Below are 8,112 nucleotides of genomic sequence, written 5' to 3'. Positions count from 1 at the left end.
GATTGTACAGAGATTTGACAGCTGGTTAAATAGCGCCCCTTGACAAGGCAAGAACAAGATGTATATCAGGAGAAGTGCAGTATTATCATAAGGAGACTTCTACTAAGACAGCGAGGGGGGAAGAGGGTGAGCTTGAGTCGGGTAAAATGGTGGGGAAAAGGGAGATGGTTTGTTAAATAAGAATGGTAGAAAGTGTAAGCAGAGTGAGTTGAAGACTGGAGGAGAAATGGAAGTGGATGAGGGCAAAGTATCAGAGGTGGTAGGTGTGGAGCCCAAGGCTTGCACTGAGGGTCAGGATAATGATGAGTATGTGACAGTAGGAGTGAGGTTTTTGGAAAAAGTGGACCCTTGCCTTTTGGCTGATCCATTCCTGGTTTCAGGGTGGGTGAAAACAGAGTTGGGTGCTGTGAGGGTAATCAGAAGTGGTCTTGTGATAATTGTTTGTGTTTCTGCTGGTCAGAGGGAGAAGGCACTCCATGTTAAACGAATGGGGGCGAGAGATGGGAATTGTTTTGCTCTCAAGAAATGGAGCCATTGAAAGGAGTGATTACTGGGGTAGTGTTAAATGTGAAAGCTGACCAATTGAAGGGGAAGATTCCCGGTGTTTGTGATGCTCGTCGTTTAGTGCGATGCAGACAGGGTGGCGTGAGTGGAGAAACAGAAGAGTCATTGTCTGTTCTTTTGAGTTTTGATGTTGAGTCTTTGCCTGACAAAGTGATGTTAGGATATATAAGTTATCCTGTATGAGCTTTTGTACCGAATATATTATGTTGTTACAGATGTCAAGCTTATGGGCATGTGGCAGCAGTGTGTAGGAGGGAGGTTCCTAGGTGTGAGAACTATGCAGAAAGGAATGTGTAGCATTGGGTGAAGTAGCGGTATATGTTAATTGTAGGGGTGCCCATGCGGCTGGGGATCATACATGTCCCGTGTGAGAGAGGCAGGTTGAGGTTTTCAGGGTTAGAGAAGTGAAGAAGTTGTCATATGCCGAGGCAATGAAGAAAGTAGAGGAAGATGTGTCAAGGGGGAGGGATCCTGAGAGGAGTGGTGTCAGTAGTAGATCTGTACCAGTACAGAGGGATAAACCAATAAGTGATATATATATATATGTTTCAGTAAGATTGGATTTTTGGTATTTATAGCAATGGTTATCAACTGTACTGCAGGGATGGAATGTAAATCGCAGAAAATAACATTTGTGGTGGCAGCTGCAGAGCGGTATTTGGGTGTGCAAGACTTGACATCAGAAGAGTTAGAGGGTGTGTTAAGTGGTGGTGTCCCATCCTTTCAGGCTGTTGGCCTGGCGTAGGGCTGAATAGATTTAAATACTAGTGTAAAAAAAAGGGGGGCTGAGTGTAGTGTTAGATGGTAGAGTATTTGTTGTATTTATTTCATATAATAATTATATATAATCTTTTTCAAACAAAGTATAAGGGAGTTATACTCCAGTCTAGTGTGTGGCGGTAATGCAATATTTATTGGATGCCAACCGCTGTTAAACCTCATCGAAGAAGAATACATTTTTTTCACCATTCATTTTTGCATCAGGATTTTAGAACTACTTAATTTAAGGTCTGTGTTTCATGTAGGCTTACCCTGGCATGACGTTTACATAACCGTGAAAATGTAATGCAAATTAACCACTTATGTGGCTATTGCTGTGGTGACATGCTAGTCAGAACTAGGAAACTCTGACATTTCTGACTTTCTGATTCATTGAATGAGGCACGTGTATAACTACAACCAGTTAGCAAATTGGACATTTCTGAATTTCTTATGCCACGTTCAAAACAACTGGGAACTCTGAAAAATACGAGGTCAAATCATGACGTCAGTGAGCTTCAGGTCGGAAAGTCGAATCTCTAGAAAGAGTTAAGGAAGTTTCCTTTAAAATGATTCATAAATATTATCCTGCCAACCACTATATGAAGAAGTTTAAGGAAAACATCAACTCAAATTGCTCCTTTTGTGATGACCACCCAGAAACAGTTGTGCATCTTTTTTGGCATTGTATGCATGTAAGAAAACTGTGGCAAGACATCAGTAGGTTCATAATTGAACACATTTATGAAGATTTTACACTATTGTGGAGAGATGTATTGTTTGGATTCTTTACATACAATAGAAATAAGCGGAATCATTTTTATGTAATTAAGTTCATGATTCTTTTGGCCAAATTTCATATACACAAATGTAAATTTATAAACAGAAAACCACATTTTCGTACCCTACAAAAAGAAATTGAACTGTATTTTAAGACGGTTAAATGCTCTACTAACAAAAAAAGCTGTTAGAATTGTAAGTATATGCATGTCCCTTAAGGTCCTTGTGTAATTGTAATGTGATATTGTACCCCCTAGCCCCGCCCCCAGCCCCGCCCCTAGCTCGATTGTCTATTGTTTGTAATCTATGTATGCTTGTGTTCCCTCATGTGCTTTATGTATTGATGTTATTAATAAAATTAAAATAAAAAGAATCTCTAGAAAGAGACCTGAGTTTCCGAGTTGGATGACCGTTCAAATACATTTTTCCCAGTCGGAGCTAGCCAGCCATTGAAGAGACCGAAGCCATGGCAAAGATAGGATAGTTGGTTAGCTAGCATATTACCACTTAGAAAAGTCTGACTACGCGAACGGTGACCTAATGTTAACTAGCTAGCTAGCTATCAGCTGTGTATTAATACTAGAGGTCGAGCGATTAATCGATTAATCTGCATTTTTGTACACCGATTATAGCCGATTACATTGCATTCCACAAGGAAACTACCTCTTACGCGAGTGCAGAAAGGAGCCAAGGTAAGTTGCTAGCTAGCATTAAAAGTATCTTATAAAAAACAATCAATCTTCACATGGTTTATGATATTACTAGGTTAACTAGCTTGTCCTGCGTTGCATATAATCAATGCGGTGCCTGTTAATTTATCATCGAATCACAGCCTACTTCGCCAAACGGGTGATGATTTAACAAAAGCCCATTTGCAAAAAAAGCACAATCGTTGCACCTAACCATAAACATCAATGCCTTTCTTAAAATCAATACACAGAAATATATTTTTAAACCTGCATATTTAGTTAAGAGAAATTCATGTTAGCAGGCAACATTAACTAGGGAAATTTTGTCACTTCTCTTGCGTTCATTGCACGCAGAGTCAGGGTATATGCAACAGTTTGGGCCGCCAGGCTCGTTGTGAACTAATTTGCCAGAATTGTACGTAACTCTGACATAACATTGAAGGTTGTGCAATGTAACAGCAATATTTAGACTTAAGGTTGCCATCCGTTCAAAAAAAATAGGTAACTGTTCCGTATTTCACTGAAAGAATAAACGTTTTGTTTTCAAAATTATAGTTTCTGGATATGACCATATTAATGACCAAAGGCTCGTATTTCTGTGTTTATTATATTATAATGAAGTCTATGATTTGATATTTGATAGAGCAGTCTGACCGAGCGGTGGTAGGCAGCAGTAGCAGACTCATAAGCTTTCATTCAAACTTCACTGTGTTTGCCAGCAGCTCTTAGCAATACTTGAAGCACAGCTCTGTTTATGACTTCAAGCCTATCAACTCCTGAGATTAGGCTGGAAATACTAAAGTACCTAATAAACATCCAATAGTCTGTCACGGCAGATTTCTTCCTCAGAAGAGGTGAAACAAGGACCGGACCAATACGCAGCATGGTAGGTGTCCATGGTTTTTATTAAGAAAAACTAAACATGAACACAAATACAAAATAATAAAGTGAACTGGCAACGAAACAGTCCCGTGTGGCACTGACACAGGAAAACAATCACCCACAAAATACCCAAAGAATATGGCTGCCTAAATATGGTTCCCAATCAGAGACAACGATAGACAGCTGCCTCTAATTGAGAACCAATCTAGGCAAACATAGACATACAATGTACCTAGAAAGGAAACAGCCCCATAAACTTACAAAAACCCTATGTCACACCCTGACCTAACCAAAATAATAAAGAAAACAAAGATAACTAAGGCCAGGGCGTGACATAGTCAAAGGTATATGAAATACAAATGGTATAGAGAGAAATAGTCGGCGCGTCATAATTCCTATAATAACTACAACCTAAAACTTCTTAACTGGGAATATTGAACCACCAGCTTTCATATGTTCTGAGCAAGGAACTTAAACGTTAGCTTTTTTACAAAGCACATATTGCACTTTTACTTTCTTCTCCAACACTGTGTTTTTGCATTATTTAAACCAAATTGAGCATGTTTCATTATTTATTTGAGACTAAATAGATTGACTCAGGTTGAATCTGTCCACAGAATATTTTGCCAGAAGCGCTGTTGAACATCCAGGTGCTCTTTTGCTAACTTCCTCGCTCTCTTCCGTGGTGACCTCTGTTGGGGATGTATCAGAATAGTTGGGTAACATAGATAAGATGTTTTATTTTCATTATATGCTTGTGAGTTACTTCTCATTTAGAATGTATCTTGTTGTACTATAATGGTGGCCATTTGCAGTTATCCTTTCTCTGTCCTGGGGTCAGTTACTTGGGCCGCAGAGAAGGGAGAGGTCAAGCTTGTCTTCATATGTAAACATATCTTTTAAACCATGTGAAGGGATGATTGAGGGGGAACCAATTATCTCTTGGCTCCACAATGTCTGTGTGCCAGTCACTGTGTCTCTGTGATCTTGTCCAGGAGGGGTGTATTTGATATATGCTAGTGGATGAGGTTTTGTTTTTGGTCCTGGGTGGTACTAAGAGCGAGATAAGAACATAGTTTAGGAGACAAAGCTGAATGATAATTTATAGCCAATGCTGTCTGGCTATGGGATACTCCTCTCTCAAATAAAGTCTTCCTTTCCTAAAGATCTGTTATTCATCATGTGAGTTGAGATGGGTGTGTCTTGGCTATAAATGATACTAAGAACTGTTTTGTAAGCACTCTCAGAGAATTCATTTATAGACACTGAATTAATCTGAGAGTCACAGGGTTGTGATGGAGCTCATATAATTAAAGATGGACTTTATGATAACATCTCTGTTGATGAGTCTATGATACGTAAAACACTAAACAAGAATGCTGTTCATGGGAGGTGTAGTGGAAATTTCTTGTATTTACCAAATCATGAGAGCAAACCACACACAAGTCACACAGGCTTTAGCTGACACTCTAGAATTCTTCTTAACCTCATTGAGCATTCTGCACTGTGCTCTTGCAGGACTGCCACTCCTAGGGAGAGTAGCAACAGTGCTGAACTTTCTCCATTTATAGACAATTTGTCTTACCATGGACTGATGAACATCAAGGCTTTTAGAGATACTTTTGTAACCCTTTCCAGCTTCATGCAAGTCAACAATTCTTAATCTTAGGTCTTCTGAGATCTCTTTTGTTCAAGGCATGGTTCACATCAGGCAATGCTTCTTGTGAATAGCAAACTCAAATTTTGTGAGTTTTTTTTATAGGGCAGGGCAGCCCTAACTAACATCTACAATCTCGTCTCATTGATTGAACTCCAATTAGCTGACTCCTGACTGCAATTAGCTTTTGGAAAAGTCATTAGCCTAGGGGTTCACATACTTTTTCCAAACTACACTGTGAATGATTAAATTATGTATTCAATATAGACAAGACAAATACAATAATTTGTGTTATTAGTTTAAGCACAATGTTTGTCTATTGTTGTGACTAAGATGAAGAACAGATAAAATGTTATGACAAATGTATGCAGAAGTCCAGGTAATTACAAATGGTTCACAGACTTTTTCTTGCCACTGTAGTATATACTCACTGTATACTACATACTTAATATGTTAGTATGGGTATTGGAACACAGCTTTCGTCAGGTGGGCTAGCTAGTTAGGCACCTTGGTTGGCTAGTTAGCTACATTAGTTTAAGTTGGCTAGCTAGCTCAAAAAGTGTTTTCCCCATACTAAACACAAACGGTTTTGCTCCACGAGTGCATCTGTTGTACATGGCTAATCAAATGACCTATGAAATCAGTTATACATGTCAGCAGGGATGGAAATTAAGCTATCCCGAGTCTAGTATTTTTCAGACTGGGCTAGTAGACAATGTGCCACTACAATGTGTACTACTGACCGGAACTGTTGAGATGCACTCAGACCGGCCTTTGTGATTGATCTTAGGTTAACTACATCACTTTAGTTGGCTTCTTTGAGCAAAACTTGTATACAATATAACCTATTCTGGGAGCCTATTGTTTGTGTATGATCTTTATTCATTGTTCAGGTACAGGCAGGGATGACTGGGGCCTTCAGCAAGTAAGACAATCGTTTGAACATCACAGATATAAATTCCCAATGTGCCCATGATGAAGTTAACTACATCACTTTAGTTGGCTGCTTTGAGCAAAACTTGTATGCAATATAACCTATTCTGGGAGCCTAGTGTGTATGAACTATGTGTAATATATTTTCAACCATTTGTTTCCCTGAAAACAGGTAGAGACAGGAGGAGCAATATGCATTGGTATTTTATTAAGATCCCCATTAGCTGTTGCAAAAGCAGCAGCTGCTCTTCCTGGGGTCCACATGAAACATGACATTACAGATCATTAATAGACAAGAACAGCTCAAGGACAGAACTATATTTATTTAAAAAAGGCACACATAGCCTACATATACCAATGCATACACATAAACTATCTAGGTCAAATAGGGGAGCGGTGTGCCGTCGGGTGTTTTATCTCAAAAAAATAAAAAATTAAACCAGGTTTGCTGTTCATCTGAGCAATATGAGATGGAATGGAGTTCCATGTAATAATGGCTCTATATAATACTGTAAGCTTCCTTGAATTTAGGAACTGTGAATAGACCCCTGGTGGCATGTCTGGTGGGGTAAGTATGTGTTTCAGAGCTGTGTATAAGTTGACTATGCAAACAATTTGGTATTTAACACATGAAGGTTTCTTATAAAAAGAAGTGATGCAGTCAGTCTCTCCGCTTAGCCAAGAGAGACTGACATGCATACTATTTATATCAGCCCTCTGATTACAATAAAGAGCAAGACATCCCGCTCTGTTCTGGGCCAGCTGCAGCTTAACTTGGTCTTTCCTGGCAGCACTCGACCACTCGACTGGACAATAATCAAGATTAGACTAAACTAGAGCCTGCAGGACTTGCTTTTTGGAGTGTGGTGTCAAAAAAGCAGAGCATCTCTTTATTACAGACAGACCTCTCCCCATCTTTACAACCATTGAATCTATATGTTTTGACCATGATAGTTTACAATCTAAAGTAACACCAAGTAATTTAGTGTCCTCAACTTGTTCAACAGCCACACCATTCATTGCCAGATTCAGCTGAGGTCTAGAACTTATTTGTACCAAATACAATGCTCTTAGTTTTAGAGATGTTCAGGACCATTTTATTACTTGCCACCTATTCCAAAACAGACTTGCAACTCTTCGTAAAGGGTTTCAGTGACTTCATTAGTTGTGGTTGCTGATGTGTATATCGTTGAATCATCAACATACATGGACACATGCTTTGTTTAATGCCAGTGGCAGGTCATTGGTAAAAATAGACAGGAGATGCACTGCGGTACACCATACTTTACATGCTTGACATTAGAGAAGCTCCTATTAAAGAAAATCCTTTGAGTTCTATTAGATAGCTCTGAATCCACGATATGGCAGAGGTTGAAAATCCATAACACACACACTACCGTTCAAAAGTTTTGGGTCACTTAGAAATGTCCTTGTTTTTGAAAGAAAAGCTCATTTTGTCTATTAAAATAACATCAAAATGATCAGAAATACAGTGTAAACATTAATGTTGTAAGTGCCTATTGTAGCTGGAAACGGCAGATTTTTATATGGAATATCTATAGAGGCCCTTTATCAGCAACCATCACTCCTGTGTTCCAATGGCACGTTGTGTTAGCTAATACAAGTTTTTCATTTTAAAAGGCTAATTGATCATTAGGAAATTATCAGTTAAGTTAGCACAGCTTAAAACTGTTGTCCTGATTTAAAGAAGCAATAAAACTGTCCTTCTTTAGACTAGTTGAGTATCAGGAGCATCAGCATTTGTGGATCCGATTACAGGCTCAAAATGGTCAGAAACAAAGAACTTTCATCTGAAACTCGTCAGTCTATTGTTCTGAGAAATGAAGG

This window comes from Oncorhynchus nerka, linkage group LG15 (genome assembly GCF_034236695.1).
Source record: "Oncorhynchus nerka isolate Pitt River linkage group LG15, Oner_Uvic_2.0, whole genome shotgun sequence".
Classification (NCBI taxonomy): domain Eukaryota; kingdom Metazoa; phylum Chordata; class Actinopteri; order Salmoniformes; family Salmonidae; genus Oncorhynchus; species Oncorhynchus nerka.
This window is presented reverse-complemented; position numbering follows the sequence as displayed.